We start from the raw sequence: 17,513 nt of genomic DNA on the forward strand, positions 1-17,513 counted from the left end.
CAACATTGGAGTTGCCTTATTACAGATTATGAGCGCAATTTCTAGGTGGGAAGGGATAACTGTTTCATGTGTGATGTCTCTGGAGTCCTAATTTAAAATCCTAGTTATGGTGTTTTCAGATTTTAATTTACTATTCTGAAAATGCCACTTTTAGAAATGTTATTCTTATTTAATGTATTTATAAAGTTGTATAAAGGCCGAACAAGACCCTAGAGGGTATCAGAGCCCTTTACAGTAGAGGAAGGCAGGAAATAGTTTTGAAAAGAGAAACTTGTAAGATATATGAACAAAGAATTGTACGTTTGACATCTATAGAGAGTCATCAATGAAGTAGTCATACACCATACACAAATAGTAGGCAATAATACAATCAATAAAACATAAGGTTTTATTAATAAAGGATAAGGTGATTACTTTAGGGCAAAAACTTGTACATCAGAATTGTTTTCACTTCTTTTTTAAATGGTGTAGGTAGACTAGATTAGGCGGACATCCTGCGGAAGAGAGTTCCATATCTTCAGTGCGATACCTGAGAAGGCTTTGTAGCATGTTTTCTTTTTGTGAAAGTCTATAGTTTCCGTAGCAGGGAGCTTGTAATTCGATAAAATCTGCATCCCCGAAAATTCGAGCTTTTGTGACAAATATCTGTTTTTTTTAAATGTAGGGCTTAATGAGTCATGCATGCAACCTTTAGTTGTATTATTGACTCGTAAGGATGCCAGTTCAGTGTTTTTAGAGCCCAGTATATGTGAATATTTCTTTTTGTTCCGGAGACAAGTCTGGCATCAACGTTAAGGGAGGACCTTAGGGAGAAGCCAGTTTGTATCTAGGTATGCAGCATAGTGCGGATCTTCCGTAGTCCAACCTGGGCAACACAAGAGCTTGGACCGCCAGCTTAATGTCGTCCTGTGGGAGGAAGGGTTTAGGTTTCCATAGAATGCTCATCTTGTAATTTGCTCCTTTGGTGGCATTACTGATTGTCAGGTCTACGTACGATTCCACAGGAGCAATATGCACAATGAAAGGTCCCAACTCCACCCTAGTCGCTCATTGTAACCAACTGAGTCAAAACACCAGTGGTAAACGAGGGGAAGAAGGTAAGAAGAAAAAGTCTAGGTGTCCCACGATGTTCTACAACTCTAGCATAAGACCAGGACCAGGCAGCAGAAGGATTTCCTAATAAGAGAGAGAGAGAGTATATGAGTATGCAGAAAAGACTATGGGCCCGATTCACAGAATGAACTTAAGACAAAATCCTAAACTTACTACAATTTGGTATTCACAGAATGCACTTACTACTTTTGGAATTCACAGAATGCACTTACTACTTTCGGGATTCACAGAATAAACGTACTACTTTCGGTATTCACAGATTGGATTTAAGACAACTAACTTTACGTCCGCCGCCGGGGAGTAATTTATGGCTCAAAATCGTAATTTACGGCACTGTGCCGTAATTTACGATTGCGGGGCGTATATTACGATTACGGGGCGTATTTTACGATTGCGGGGCGTAAATTACGCTTTTGGGCCGTTGGGCATGTTAGCTAAGGGGAAACACCTGGCCAAGGTCCACCCATCCCCCAGCATGGATCAGCTGACACACAGCAGCCAATACCAGCCAACAGCTCCATTTTGCCATGGTGTATGCTGCCACTGCCTACCATCCCCCACCACACTCCAGCTAAAGCCAATTAACACTAATTGGCCAGTACCACAACACACATAAAAGCAGCACACAGTGAAGGAACAGGTTTGGCCACTGAGAGACTGTTACGACAACGCTTCCAGTGCCAGAGACCATGGAGATGCGCAGAAAGAGAAATTTCTCAGCAGAGGAGACCACCATGCTCGTGGAATACATAGTAAGGCACCACAAGCGCCTATATGGGCTACCACCATATTGCACCAGTGGTGCACAGAAGCAACAACTATGGCAGCAGATAGCCACTGCTGTCTCAGCCCTGGGGGTGGAGAGGCGAAGTGTACAGGACATTAAAAAAAGTGGCAGGACGAAAAGCAGAGAGTAAAGGAAAAGTTCTCCAGGATAGAACTGAGGAGAGCCCTCCCTGCTGCATGCCCTGGACCCCGCATCCAGCTCACCCCACTGGAAGAGGATATCCTAACAACTATACACCCCCACTTGGTCCATGGGCTGCCTGTTAGTGACGTCCGCTACGTGGTACCAGGTAAGTGGAATGAAAAGCAAAAGTGCATGAAGAGATTGTCTGTGTTACACTGTCATAGTGATCATGGAAATTGTCCAAAATGCATAAATATATATGGTTAGTCAGAGACTCGTGTGTCACCCACTACGTAGCACCACAAGTCCCAGAAACCTTTGCTTCCGAAAAGGCTAATACCCACCACCCTATTAAAAACATGTGCACAGTACTGATGCCATACATACACAACCCAGCTAATTCAATAACTGTACATAATGACAGAAAATGTGCAATGACAAATGGAAATTTTAAATTACGTTACATAAATGAATTAGCTAAAGACAAACATTAGCAGGGAAGCGCCAGTACCAATGTGACATGCAATTCAAGCCTTGCGCAAACACGGATGTGTCGTGTACATATGGTGGTGCACTGTGGTGCAGGGATAAACAGATATGTGTTGAATCTGATGGTGTCTAGGGGGGCTTTGCTGAAGTTGTGTCGCATCAGCGTTGCTACTCCAACAATGTCCATGCACTGCCCATACCTAACGTGCTTGCCACTCCTTACGTCTGCTTCAAGCAGGCGTAAGGTTGCGTCGCAGCGGCCTCTGATAAGTGATACTGTGAAATCACGTAGATTACACTGACTCACTGGTACGCGGCATATCCCAAAGGAGTGCACACCCTGCCTAACTCCAAGCTGACGTTGCGCAGGGCCTCACAACATGACGTTTCACCCTAGTAGCGTCACATTGCAAATAATCCTAAATGTGTTGTCTGTTGTAAACCACTGTCGTGTCACAGAAGTGATGCAACAACAGTGTAAATCATTTTTCTAGGGGGTCGTAAACCTGCCACAAAATCTCCAAAAAGTACTTCACCCTGTGCCAGCCTAAATCACAAAGTAGATGGTGAGAGTATCCTCTGATGTAAATATGTCCAACACATATCCTGTTGTCCAATTCCCACTCTGCCACGCCATTCCATCCCCAACACACCACTGTTCCTACCTGCCCTGTCTGCGGCAGTTCCGCACAGTACTGTTATCACACAGAAGATATGGGCAAATCCCCGAAACGTTACAAAAGCACTTTTCCCATTTGTCAACTTTTCTCTCTTCTCACCCATTGACACATCCAGCCAGATCACAGACAACTGCAGTAGCAGAGGTCACCGCATCGCATAGGAGGAATGGGCAACGTACCGAGGAAGGCATGTCAACCACACTAACTGGTAGGTCAAAGTGGACAGGAGATGGTCAAAATGTAGATATCGTCAGAAGACGACAGAGGGACAAATAGTGGCCAGCTATGTAAGTCAACCATTTATGCTACATTTGCTGCATTACAATTGGAGGTGTCAATGAACATTCACCTTTAACATATGACATTTGTGAACAGCAAAAGACAAATCATAAAATGTCTTGGCTCATCATACCTTTGTAATTGTGGTACCCAACATGTATTACACCAACAAACCCAGAACGGGGAAAGCAATCCTGTAATCGAGGGCCACAACAAGTCAAAAGGGTGTACACACCATATTGTAATAGTGTCTGTAGACCTAATCAAGAAAGTCTATTTGCACCGATACGGAAATGAAGACCAAACAGTGAGATACCAGTCTCTGTAGTATTGACAATGCATACACTGTCCAACTGCTAATCTGTCATACATACTTCATTCAGCACAGTCCACACAGCTGATCATGTACTGCGTACATTGGATGGATAATTTCCGGACATCAACAAAACACGATAGTGGACTTAACCTATGGATTCGTAGGCATGTCATTGTGACGTAGGTAGCATCAAGGTAGTGGGCCCAATCTAAGTTATATGTGGGATCACTCGTTACATATTGTATGACACACTTTTGCAACGGTGTGGGAGAGGTGTGGCCCCGCAGCCAGGGCGACTGACGCTGGAATCTGGGGATCAGGGTTCGATCCCCGGCTCCGGCGGCAGGTTAGCCCAGCACCATGTGACTCTGGGCATAGCTCGCTTAATCTTCCCGACGGCCCCCAGCGCCTAGAGACCCTTGCGGGTGATTGTGCGCTTTACAAATGTGGATTATTATTATTATTATTATACCATGACTGCTTGTGCCCGTCCTGTGCCAGAAATTGAATGCATCACATGTGGCAGCAGGAATGTAAAGTTGCTAAACAAACTTATCATTGTAGGTACAATGTTGTCCTCCCAGAACCCCAGACGCCCACTGACTTCTGCTACTAGGTTGGACTTGACATCTGTCCAGGGACCACCTACTGCTCCGGTTCAGGGCCACGGTAAGTCAAGCTTGCTGAATGCTTATTAATTGTGCCTTTCACCTCCACCGTATGTGTTGTACAACATTGTTATCCTGCATCACAATATGCTCACATAGGGCATTTGAACACATGGCTGATGAGACCCTGGTGGCAAATGAGATGCTGACACAACATGTATGCCAAGTGTGTGCACAATGGAGATACAATAGCACAATGTGTCATAAGAAACGTCCACAACACAACAGGCTTGCAATTCAATGATATGCTAAATCCCTAGCAACATTAACATGGTCAAATCAACATGACATTGGTATGGCTGAGGCACACACTGGTGCCAGTTGTGTACCTGTGAGATGGGTGTAGGGGCTGCTAAGGAGAATCTTCATGCAGTTACACCTGCTAAATGTTTTTGCTGAAGGGCAGCAGGATAATCCTGTGCAGGTGGTAAGATTCAAAGCTACTCACCTCATCTGCAATGTGTGATCTAAACCAAATGTTGTCTTCAGCTTGCCTCCCTTCTACCATATTCAAATGTATAGGTGAGTGTATGAAATATGAGGTTTGGATGTCTGCTGCACAAGACACCATCTGTTGTCATGTAAGTAGTACCATGATGTTGGAAATGGAGCTTGGGAACAGAGAACACTCAAAGGATGGACATTAGTAATCTGTGTTCGCTCATTCAAAAATGAGCTGTGTGACCTCATGGGTAGGGAAGCACAAATGGGCAACATCAGGCCCCTGACAACTGCAAATCTTACACATGTACTCCTTTCTGATTTGTCAACAGACAACATTACACCCATGGAAAAAGTCTGTCACAATGGTAAGGGTGAAATCAGTAACCTTCTCATACAAGTTCGTCAGTTGATGTGTCATCTTATTGATGTCAGTGCTGCATGGCTGTAAGCTAGCAAATGCTGCTTGTGAGCAGGTGCCCACATGTTAAGTCAATGAGCTACACATGCTGCACATCGTCCTTGATTATCCACAAATGGCTAAAGACAATTTATTTGATCTCATAGCCACAATCTGTTGTACTAAAATATGGACATGTATTTCTCATCACAGGTGCTGACAGGATGAGACGACTGCAGCGGACACCATCCCGGGGCTTGCATGACATCCTGGCTGCAGCTGTGAAACCGTCGCGCACCTGTCCCACAGGTAAATCGGGCATGAGGAGTGTCAACAGCTTAGATTTCAAAGCCTTTACAGAGATCGAGATCCCCTTTTACATGGAATCAACAGTTGTTGATTAGAAAGTGAAATACAGACCAGGAGTGACACATATGCAGGTCTGTCATTTGGTGAGGCAGATCGTTGAGAATGTTGTTTCTACCCTCTACAGCTATTTCTACAACAACTATGATGAGACAGGTGCAGCAGGATACACCAGGAGGGAACGCAAAGGGACAGAGAGTTGGGGCTGGAGCTGGTGAGTTTGCTAGTATCATGTAGATCTCCGTGTAACACCTCAGTGCTATGGTGTGAGTGGCCATTTGTGGTGGTACCCTAACATGATCACATGATCCTCATCTGCTGATGCAAAGTGCAGTAAATACAACCCTGGTGTTGCTGCACATGTAATACCTGGTCAATCACTAATACAGTTGCAACCTCTGACTTTCAGGTGATGCTGAGGGAGAGGCAGACAGCCCGACAACCAGTGGTGGCCGACGGGCAATCCAAGGGGAGAATCCTCTGATCCTACAGGCAGCAATGTCGGCTGCAACTCATGCCCAAGAGGAGGATGATGAAGATCAAGAGGACGTTGACTTAGAGGATGATGAGTACATTCCTATTGACTCCGGGGATGACAATACTGAGGTCCTGGACTCACATCCTCTGACAAGCCACGCCCGTCCGCCTCCTCTCAAACCATCAAAAACACCGCATACATCAAACCATCCACGGCTCCCACACATCCACTCACAGATATCACTCAGTCACAGCCCTCACGTCCGTGACCGACATGGTGGTTCCCCTACCCACTCTTCCCTACGCAGTTTATCCCAGCCATTCTCTCCAACAACTGTGGGAAGTACCAGCCCTGTTGTGGACCTGATATCCCCTGGGCGCCCTACTCCTGCCCACAGACTTCTACCTGCCCCCCCCCCCTGTTGTTGGACCTGCTCATCTCATCCCTGGCAGACACCAGCAGAGGGGGTCTGCACGTGGCGATGGTGGCCAGTGGGAGCAGGACTTCTTCCAACAGCAGGCAGATGTGAGGCAGGACATTCGGGCCATAGGGGCTACCCTGTCCGACATTTCTGGGTCCCTGCAGGACATGGCCCAATTCCCTCAGGTGGTGGACAGGATGGCCCATGCTTTGGATGGGATGAATAGCACTTGGCAGGAAATGTCTAGAACTATGAGAGACCTGATATCCATCCAAAGGGAAGAGAGTGCAAGACACCATGCCTTGGCCATGAAGATGATGGAGGGCATGGTGAGAGTGATCCAAAGTCTACCTTCACGGCCAACGCAGGGAGGGGAACAATCATGTCGGCCTGTAGGACAGCACATCCCCACACCTGTAACACCAACTGCACAGCACCACAGCCAAGGTACCCAAACACACCTGCACCCTGCACAGTCACTCCCAACACCCCCACTACCTGCCAAAACACCACAAACCTCTGCACAGACACTCCCACTACCTGCCAAAAAACCACAAACCTCTGCACAGACACTCCCACTACCTGTCAAAAAACCACAAACCTCTGCACAGACACTCCCACTACCTGCCAAAAAATCACAAACCTCTGCACAGACACTCCCACTACCTGCCAAAAAACCACAAACCTCTGCACAGTCACTCCCACCACCCCCACTACCTGCCCAAACACCACCAACCTCTGCACAGTCACTCCCACCACCCCCACTACCTGCGCAAACACCACCAACCTCTGCACAGTCACACCCACCACCGCCACTACCTGCGCAAACACCACCAACCTCTGCACAGTCACTTCAACCACCTGAACAACCAGCCCTTTTCCAGCCACAGACACCTAATGTGCAGACATCATTGGCACCTGCACCTCTTGATCAGCCTGGACAACACCCACAGACACGAAGGCGACCACCTCAACCTCACCCCTCACCGCGTTCCTCCCCCCCACTATTGCGGAAACGCAAACATGACCGCCATTGACATGGCCAATTTGTTTTGGGCTCCTTAGGAGTATTTAGACAATAAATATCTACCAAAGTAATATCCTGTTGTGTACCATGTCCCTTCTGACAATGTAGGCATGTGTGTGTGTGTGTGTGTGTGTGTGTGTGTGTGTGTGTGACAGGTACAAGTGTAACACATCATAGCAACACGTTGTCATGTGCAGAGAATGTGACTTACTAAATATGTGTCTATATTTGGGGATAAACATTCAAAATGAAGTCAAACTAGTCAGACAAAGTCTAATTATGCAAGTTATTTATGTAGGAACACAAACAAACCGTCCGTTTGGAAGGGAGAAAGCAAAACAAATGATTATCTTAATGCAGAAGGAGAATGGAACTTGGATTTGGGTGGGGCAAAACAAATATAATACGTCAGGTAGCGTCATGGGAACCAGTCTATTCACAAGGGGAAAAAGAAATCTCCGTCCGAAACAATGTCTCAGTCCAACAGTCAAGTGTCTTTCTGGTCATCCTCCAGGACCACAATGTCTAGATCCTCTGGGTTGGACACATCCACACGGCTGGCTGATGCAGGACCAGGCACCACACGGGAACGTGACACACGAGGAGTATGGGGGGAAACAGTGTGGGGCAACGGACAGGGGGACACATTGACAGTGGTATGGGAAGGCACTTGGGAGATGAAAGAGGTTATGGCTGTGTTCACGGACTGGACTTGGGTGCCGAGGTTGTCCATAGATCTTACTATGTCCGTGTTCATGGACTGGACATGGGTGGTGAGGTTGTCCAATGATCGGACTATGTGCGCTTGCATCGAGCGTATCTCCAGACACACCTGTAGCAAGATGCGAGCGGACATGTCCAATTCACCCTCGACCATCCAACTCAAGTCCCCTGGCACAGCCACGGGAGGAACAGCACCGGCACGGGGGGGACCCAGAAGGGATGTGGTGCCTCAGGTCCAGAGCGGATGGGTACGGCTTGGCGGCTACGAGGAGGGGGACAGGTATCAGGGGATTGAGCTGGAGCCCCCGATGGCATGGGAGACGCTAGAGGTAGGGAGGGGCTGATGGCAGGCCCAGGTTGAACATTGCCCTGCCCCGGGGACACCTCTTCCTGACCCACTGGTGAGGTATGTGTGGCTGAGTGGCCATCCCCCACATCATGGTCGGAGGTGTCTGGTTCTTCAACCCCCCCTTCAATGTCCACATCCTCCACCCGGGACATAGTACCAGTGTCATGTTCTTCTTCATCCCGGGTGGGTGAAACCCCCTGGCCTGCAGATGTTGAGGGCCCCTCCTCCTCCTCTCCCTCCTCCTCTTCATCGCTGGTGGAAAGAGGGTTTAGCCTCCGCCGAACTGATGGTCTCCTTCTCCGGACTTGTTCCTGCGGATCTCCTGTCTCACCAGCCGTGCCTGCAGAAGTGTAAGCAAAATCCTGATGTGGTGGTTGTTCCATGCATGACGCTACACATACATTGAATAGCCTAGGTCCGAATTTGTTTGCCTCTGATCAGACTGTATAGTTATCAGGGGCCGATTTACAACTACTGGCGCATCTCGCTAATCAGCAGAGGTGTGTCTGATGAGTTGCAACGCATCGGCCCACCCGTGCGTCACCCCTGATGGCCCGCATGTACAAAGCGGCACAGCGTGGCGCTTGGGTGGCAGATGTGTGATGCATCCCCGGTGGAATAGCCGGGCTTTGCTGGAGTGCTGACATGCTGCGGCAATCCTTACACCTGCTTCAAGAGGGTGCGTAGATTTCAATCCGTTTGGCCATAATAGTAACTGAGTGAAATCTTGTAGTTACAATCAGCCACTTTTAGGATGCACTCCTGCACTGTGTGCGTCACGTTGTAATAATCCTGCTGCATGGCGCTTTGTGTGCTCCGCCGCTGCGTCACTAAAGTGACCCTATGGCGGTGCGCAGGTGCCTTGTTGATCTGCCCATCAGTCCTTATGGACTCAATGGTGGTTGGGAGCACACTGCCTCACAGTCCCAGCACAGTTTGCCCCCTTTGCATCCGGGAAAATGCTGTTTACAGTACTAACTTACTCCTGAATCATCTGTGTTTGCAGGGAATGCTGCCAAGTTCCTCTCAGATCACAGTAACACTCACAGGCACACAGCAAACCCAGATGATTTACTTTGCTCTCTGAAACTGCTGCTCTCTACTGATGAAGCGCTCATTACAGGAACATGTGTCTAGAGACATACAGCAAAGTCAGCTGCAAAATTGGTGTATGGCTCCAGATTATTCCTAAGTAAGTTTGAACTGTGTACAGCATTTACCAGGATGCAAAGGGACAAACCGTGCTGGGACTGTGAGGCAGTGTGCTCCCAACCCCCATTCTGTCCATGCACTTACATTACATGTATGCACACTGTCATATACTGATTTGAGTTTCACATGGACATCTCATGTGTATTATTGTGGCTTGCGCAACTGCATTATCCAAACCTCAACCTTTGCATTGTTGTGATCTGTGTGTCGTGTCACTGCTGCATGTGCCAGTTCAACTACAAGTCCACCATAGGAGAACATGAAGAGTCCAGATATGATAGGTATTGGCCATTGATATGGATTAGCAGCTATTGAAAGTCTGGACAAGTGTCATCTGCTTTGTAGCATTGTATGGGACAAGACAAATGTGGGTCACACATCCACGTGGGGTCTGGAGTACTCCTCTAGCTGCATTGTGTGTCTGGCCTTTTGATGTCCCCACACATCTTCGAACAATCCAGTGCCACATAGTGCCTTACTTGACTTACAAGGTAGTGCAGTACACCCATGAACAGTGGTGGGCGGTTGTGACAGCTACCTGTACATGTGAAATGTCATATAGGCCACTGAGGGTGAGACGTCTGTCAGTGGACACACCTTGCCAAACTATGTAAACTTGTGAGTGATGCAAGGATCTCAAAATCTGTCATGACTCCAAAGCACATGATGATCTGTCTCAATTGGAACACAACGCTACAGGTGCAATGCTAATCACAACATCCAATCCCCTATGGCCTGCCATGTGCAGACTGGACAGTCTCTGTACCATCGCTCATCCAATGCACACATCTGTTATGATTGACTTGGTTCAATTGTAGTGGTGCTGGCAGAGCAGTATTCAATATGGATGCATGAGTGTGGCGCATTTACCCAGTTGTCATGAGAAAACTACAACTCCCAAAATGCACCCTGGCCTGTATAGTACATATGCCACAGTGTGCCTCTTGAAACCTGGTGACTGCTGCTTGGACATGCAATTGGCTAATGGAGGCATGGAACACACAATGGTACAGCACTGTTTCACTCACATCATACTCCCAGACTCATATTGCATATGATGCACTTACTAGGTCCATGCTGCTCGTGCTCCTCCAGCTGAGCATGGAGGGTCGGCCAAGCTGCTCTCAGGACCCTCCTGTACAGTGGTGACAGGCGAGGACGATGTACATGGTGCTGGGAGGACAGGCCAGCCAGCTCGGTAGCCTTGGTACGGGCCCACCGCTTCCGGTCCTCCCAGCGCTTGCGGCACGCCCTAGGCCTCCTGCTGGCCACTCCCACTGCACTGCAGCGCTCGGCGATGTTGGCCCATAGCCTGCCCCGGGCTGCAGTGCTCAGCTGCTGCTCAGGGTCCCCATATAGCTGAGGGAATTTCTCCAGCACCCCCTCCACCAAGATGTCCAATTCCCTGTCTGTGAAAGGAGGGGCTCTCTCCTCATATTCCTCAGCCATTATAGGGAATTAGGTGAGATGAGAGCAGCAGGATGCCTGAGGATCTGATCAGTGATAGAGGATGACTCAGAATGACCACAAAATGGCTGCCAACTACTTCCTGTGATGTATTTCCTGTCTCCCACTTCATGTATTTGCTTGCCTGTATGAAAATATGTGTTCTAGTTTATTTTCGTAATTTACGGCACGAAATCGTAGTTTCCGGTTCCGGATCGTAGTTCACGCGCACGCGCATTACGACGCGGCCCCGGAAACTACGATTTTGCGCCGTAAATTACGATAATGACCCGGAACACATTATATCATACAGGAAATGTTATACAGGTAGTGGGAGACAGGAAATACATCACAGGAAGTATTTTGCAGCCATTTTGTATTAATCCTGGGCCATCCACATTCTGTAAACAAATCCACTGCCATCCTGTTGTGTAGGGGAAGGTGAAATGACAATGCAGGTGTGTATCATGAATATGTATGAAAAGGGGGAACAGGTAATTTCAAGTCATTTATGCAGTGAAGGGGGTAGGGGGCTGACAACATCCATCCCACTTTCCTAATCTCATACTTTGCATTATGGGACATGTAGTTCATATTGAGTACTCAGTATCAGAGTTGAATGAAGTGTTATGTAACATTGGTGTGGATATGTCAGATACATATGGGGGCAGCTATACGAGCCGTGTATGCAACTATTGCGCCACAGTAGCATAACTTTGGTGGCGCAGCAGCGCTACGCCACTTCCATGCTGTGGGGTATCTTCAACATGACGCATCTGTGAAATGTGTCATATTGTAAGGCCCTGCACCGCAGTTGTGCATTCCTGCACAGGGGGGGCCTTCCAGCACACAAACACCTCCGAACAGTGGCAGTGTGAAATTTACCAATTTACACTCAGTCATTTTCATGGCCATGCTGCGTCACAACCCTGCGCCTGCTTGTAGGAGGCCTAAGAATTGATGCAGCATGTTAGGCATCGGATCGCCGCTTGCCTTGCTGGAGCTGCATTGCACTTGCGACCCAACTCCAGTGGTGCTTCACCTTTATGACAGCATATGCTTCACGCTTCTGTCTATACTTGGCCCACAGCGCACAGCTTTGTAAATGCGGCACATCCATGATGGCGCAAGGGATGTCTGCTGTAAGGCACAATTACTGGGGCATCCCTGCTGATATGCAGAGGTTCAACTGTTATTGTGAACCTGACCCATGGTGCATGAATCTCCCATGACATCATCACTCACATTCTGTGCCCATCATCTGTGGGTGAGTCAAATCTGTAGTGGGCATAGGCCTGAGTATGCAACCTTTTGTGATTTGGTGACCCATCCTTATGAGGTCCAGGTATGTCTCTCAGGACATGTATTGTTTGTGATCAGCGTGAATAGTTTGTTTTAGGGCTGTCCACTACGCTGCTTGCTGACATGGGCACATGACCTGAGGCACAATCCACCTTTTGACTTCTGTCAGCAGCTGTGACTTGCATGCAGTTAGTGTGGTTTGCAAAGTCGTCTCAGGGTGGCATTTATGGACACTGTTGTGTCTGTCCACATTTCATCATTGACAACAGACAGCAAACCACATGTTGGCCGTGGCACTACAGGTTGCTCATGCAAAATACGTGGCAACGAGTTGATCACGGACTTGCATGCCCTGACGTCGGTCATGTGCAATAGCCCGGTCTCCCACATTCAGAGCTAGTCGAGGTTCGAGAGGCATGTTTAAGCCATGCATTAGAGCAATGTTGTGCAAAACACAACAGGCTAGTATGATCTTGCACACGACTACTGGGGAGTACAGAAGCACACCCCCTGTACGGTCGAGACATCTGAATCGCGACTTCAACAGTCCAAAAGTGCGCTCGATGATGGCTCGAGTACGTATGTGTGCCCTATTGTACCTACGCTGAGGTACAGTGTTAGCACGCCTGTAAGGGGTGAGGAGATGTGGAGAGAGTGCATACCCAGCGTCACCTGAGGAGGGAAGAAAGGGCAGTTGTTAACATTTCACTCTTTGACTTTCACAGGACATGATCTATACGTTCATACATGCAGTGTCTGTTGGGCCATGTTTCTTATTGTACAATCATTACTATTGGGGGGCATTCAGACATTTCAATGACGCATATCACTCATTTTCAGTGCTTGGTACTTACCCAGTAGCCACATGTTACCAAATTCTCCAGCAGCCATACGCCGAGCAAGAGGTGACATGCGGAATATGAAGCTGTCATGTGTACTGCCTGGGAACACTGCATGCACATTGATGAACCTTCCACTGGCATCACAGACAGCTTGAACATTGATGGAATACCATCTGTGTCTGTTGCAGAAGATGTGTGCAATGTGGCGGGTGGCTGAAGGGCCACATGGGTGCAATCGATTGCACCTAGCACACGTGGGAATTGTGCACGGAGATAAAAATCTCTTGCTGTCCTTTGACTCATGGCCAAAGTATATGGCATTTTGATGTAGTTGGGGGCTCTATTAGTGATGCATCTCAGTACCTGAAGCAGGCACCGCAACTGGCTCGCCTGGGAAAGGCCCACATGGTCACTGGTGACCCTTTGGAAGGACTCAGTAGCAAAGAAGTGGAGGGCAGAAAGGATTTTGAGGTATGCTGGTATTGCATGTGAGCAGCAGGTCACAGAGTCAAGTTCCTGCTCCCACTCACATATCAATTCCAAGATGACTTCAGGTGGGAAACGGTACCTGGCCCTTACATCGTGGCTGGACATTCCAAATATGTTGACCCTCTGCCTGTAGATCCTCTCTGCTCTTCTCCTCCTCCGCAAGTCGTTTTGCCGCCTGGCAAGGGGTAGTGCTACAAACACGTTCAGTGACATCCTGAAAAGGGATTGTTTGTGTCTGCTCTGCTTTCATACATGCTGCAGGGCTGGTATTGGCTGCTGTGTGTCAGCTGATCCATGTTGGGGGATGGGTGGACCTTGGCCAGGTGTTTCCCCTTAGCTAACATGCCCAACGGGCCAAAAGCGTAATTTACGCCCCGCAATCGTAGAATACGCCCCGTAATCGTAATATACGCCCCGTAATCGTAATATACGCCCCGTAATCGTACATTACGGCACAGTGCCGTAAATTACGATTTTGAGCCGTAAATTACTCGCCGGCGGCGGACGTAAAGTTAGTTGTCTTAAATCCAATCTGTGAATACCGAAAGTAGTAAGTTTATTCTGTGAATCCCGAAAGTAGTAAGTGCATTCTGTGAATTCCAAAAGTAGTAAGTGCATTCTGTGAATACCAAATTGTAGTAAGTTTAGGATTTTGTCTTAAGTTCATTCTGTGAATCGGGCCCACTATTAAGATGATGGTGTAGGTAATGGTATAGGTACGATTATTTCTCACTAACTACCTTAGTGATTGCCTTCTTCCATTATACATCACATAACTGGTTGGGTGGGACACGTGATTCTATCTATGGAAAGGAGAAATTAGCAGCAACAGCAAGGCAATCCAATAATATAAAAAAAGGAGATGTAAGACAAAGTCATTGACACCCACCTATGTCTTTCTTGTATTATTCCATGATATCAGGAGATCTTCAGTTAACTACAATGTCTGCCTAGCAATTTGCTAGTGCAACGTGGGAACTCAATACTAAAACTATGTATTATTCCTCCTTAATTTCAGGAGAAAGTAATATTGTGACTGTATAATTTAGGGAGAAATAATATTGTCTCTCTTTTTATTTAGGAACACATCTTGGTTCAGCGAGGTTAGCACAAAAGAAAAGAAACAGATCTCCAGAGATGAAGACACCAAGGTTAGATAAGTGTTTTAACTTGTATGTTTGGCAAACAGTACTTTAGTAGTGCATACACGCCTTTACCGTGATTCAGAGTGACTGGTTGCTTGTTTTGTTTTCTTTGCAGTGTTGTGACGCGATTCAGGATTTGCCTGTGTGAACCTCGACAGAGCCCCGTGGAACAGCAGGATCTCACCGTTAGGATCTAGGAGCCAATATGGAGGAGCTGTGATGAGACCGCGAGGAATGCCAGGATCTCACTGCCAGGAGAAGACATAGGTTCAGGAGCCAACGTGGTGGAGCTGTGAAGAGACCGTGAGTGACACAGGATCCCGACACAGGAACAAGACGTGTGCAGGTAAGTGTATGGAGTCAAGCCGTGATAAAGCTGAGCAAAATGCCAAGTTCCCAACTCAGAAACAGAAAGTGACCCGTAAGAGGAAGTAGACTAATCCCTCGCATAGAGATCGGGACAGTTTTATAGTCCTTTGCCAGAGCCCGCAATGCAACAGGCCACAACACTGATATGATTCTGCATATTCAGGTATTTGTCTAGTGTAATTCCCAAGGGTCTAGCGAAGTCAATAATGTGAGGAGAACAGTTGAGGGCTGAAAGATGCTTCATCCAAAGGTCAATCCTGGGTGTTTGCTTAGGTGGAGTAATGAGGAGGAGTTCTGTTATGGTAGTGTTGAGCATGAGGTGGTTGCTAGTGAGCCAGCTTTGACTGTTCTGCAAAGAAGATTTGAGGGAAATGATGTCTTCTGCAGGGGAGATTTCCAAGTACAATTAAGTATCCTCAGCATACATGTGATAAAGGATGTTGGCAGAATTCAAAGCGTCTGCAAGATGTTCCAGGAATAATTTGAAAAGAATGGCCAAAAGGCCGGAGCCCTGTGGTACCCCCAGAGTGACCAGAGAGGAATGAGAAAGGGATTGATTCACCTTGACTCTTTGGGTTTTGTTGTGGAGGAACAAAGTAAACCATTGCAGCACAGCGCCTGATAGGCCCATCCTCCGTTCAGGTAGGGTCAGTAAACTATCATGTTTAACCGTGTCGAAAGCAGCAAAGTCATGTAGTATCCGAAGACATGATTCATTTAGGCCTAGCATTGTTATGTCATCCACGATGTGAGTGCTTGCAGATTCAGTGATGTGACCTTGACAAAATCCAGATTGGTGTTGGTCCAGGAGTTGGAAGTTTTCTACGTGGTTGCAGAGTGAACCTGCACACATTTTTATACATGTGGGGGTGTTGGAGATACAGTTTTATACATGTGGGGGAAGTTGTTAAGATCTGAACAGTATGCATTATGTTTTTTTTAGAAAGTAGGTTGCCTGCCCTACTTTTAGGCAGTCAGGGATAGTTTGTCGCCTTAGTGAAGTATTAATAATCTTTGACCATAAGGGGAGATCGTAAAAGTTGGTGGGTTACCCAATATACCCTTGCGGGCTCGAGCTAATACTTGATAATGTGAAATATGCCAGGAAGGGAATTTGTTTTATAAGAATTAATCACAGATTGTAGACATATGTATCATTCACACCTGATAGTCTATTCCAATCTGATTGGTATCTGTTTGCTGAAATTTCAGTCTCACAATTAAGACAAAGATAAAGAAGTGAATCAAAAAAAGAGAAAAAGCAACACGGGGAATTAGTTATACGAAAAATTGATTATTTTATATATATTTTGAAAAGGGTACAAGTCAATATTTAATATTGATCATTAAATGCAATCAAATGAACAGGAATCAAATTAATTTCTCCTTCAATCCATCTGAACTCAAGTCCAATCTACCATCAATTACAACCAACGACTCCTGTATTACAACAAAGAAAACGTCGTTTTCAAAAACGTAGTCAAAACATGAAAGATATGGACGTTCAAGTCGACGTTTCGGTTTTATGTTTGTTCACTCCTTGAGACCATCTTTAGGACAACAAGTATTTACATAAAGATGTGACCCCCTGGTCAGTCTTTTTCTCACTTTAGACTGGTGGAAGATTATGCGTAATTTTGCCTCGGTCTTCCACGAATATTTAAAAACCTGATCAGTTTGTTTGTCACTGTCAGACTGATGGATGAATGTTCATTTTTTCGCCTTAGTCTTCGTGAATTGTTGAATACTTGCTGTGTTTCTTCTCATAGAGCCAAAACGACTTACCAGACCGCAGCGTAATCTTGCAAGAACAACAGCTATCATTGTGATGCTGCAAATCTGAGGAGTCAAGGCAATATTACATTAGGTCAATAAGTTATTAGGACTGACATTTTGAAGATTTCTTTTCCATTGCTTTGTTTTCTTGGGTTGATCTTTCTTTGGGGTTACCGTCACATTGAGAAGAAAGATGATACCGCAGTGGTCTGACCAGTCGATGGGGATAATGGATTACAATGTGGTGTTGTTCATTTAAGAAATGATGAGTT

General features: G+C 46.8%; 1 long non-coding RNA gene across 1 annotated transcript in view; it reads right to left on the reverse strand.

The window, feature by feature from the left end:
- Positions 1 to 414: 414 nt before the first annotated feature.
- The window catches only part of LOC144819483 (uncharacterized), a 109,755-nt gene continuing 92,656 nt past the window's right edge, over positions 415 to 17,513 (reverse strand). Inside the window, exons 2-3 of the long non-coding RNA XR_013607396.1 lie at positions 8,818 to 9,000; positions 415 to 1,176 (exon numbers count right to left, since the gene is read on the reverse strand). This is a non-coding gene — a long non-coding RNA (uncharacterized LOC144819483). The remainder of the gene's footprint in view (positions 1,177 to 8,817; positions 9,001 to 17,513) is intronic.

Source organism: Lissotriton helveticus, chromosome 2_1 (genome assembly GCF_964261635.1).
Source record: "Lissotriton helveticus chromosome 2_1, aLisHel1.1, whole genome shotgun sequence".
Lineage (NCBI taxonomy): Eukaryota > Metazoa > Chordata > Amphibia > Caudata > Salamandridae > Lissotriton > Lissotriton helveticus.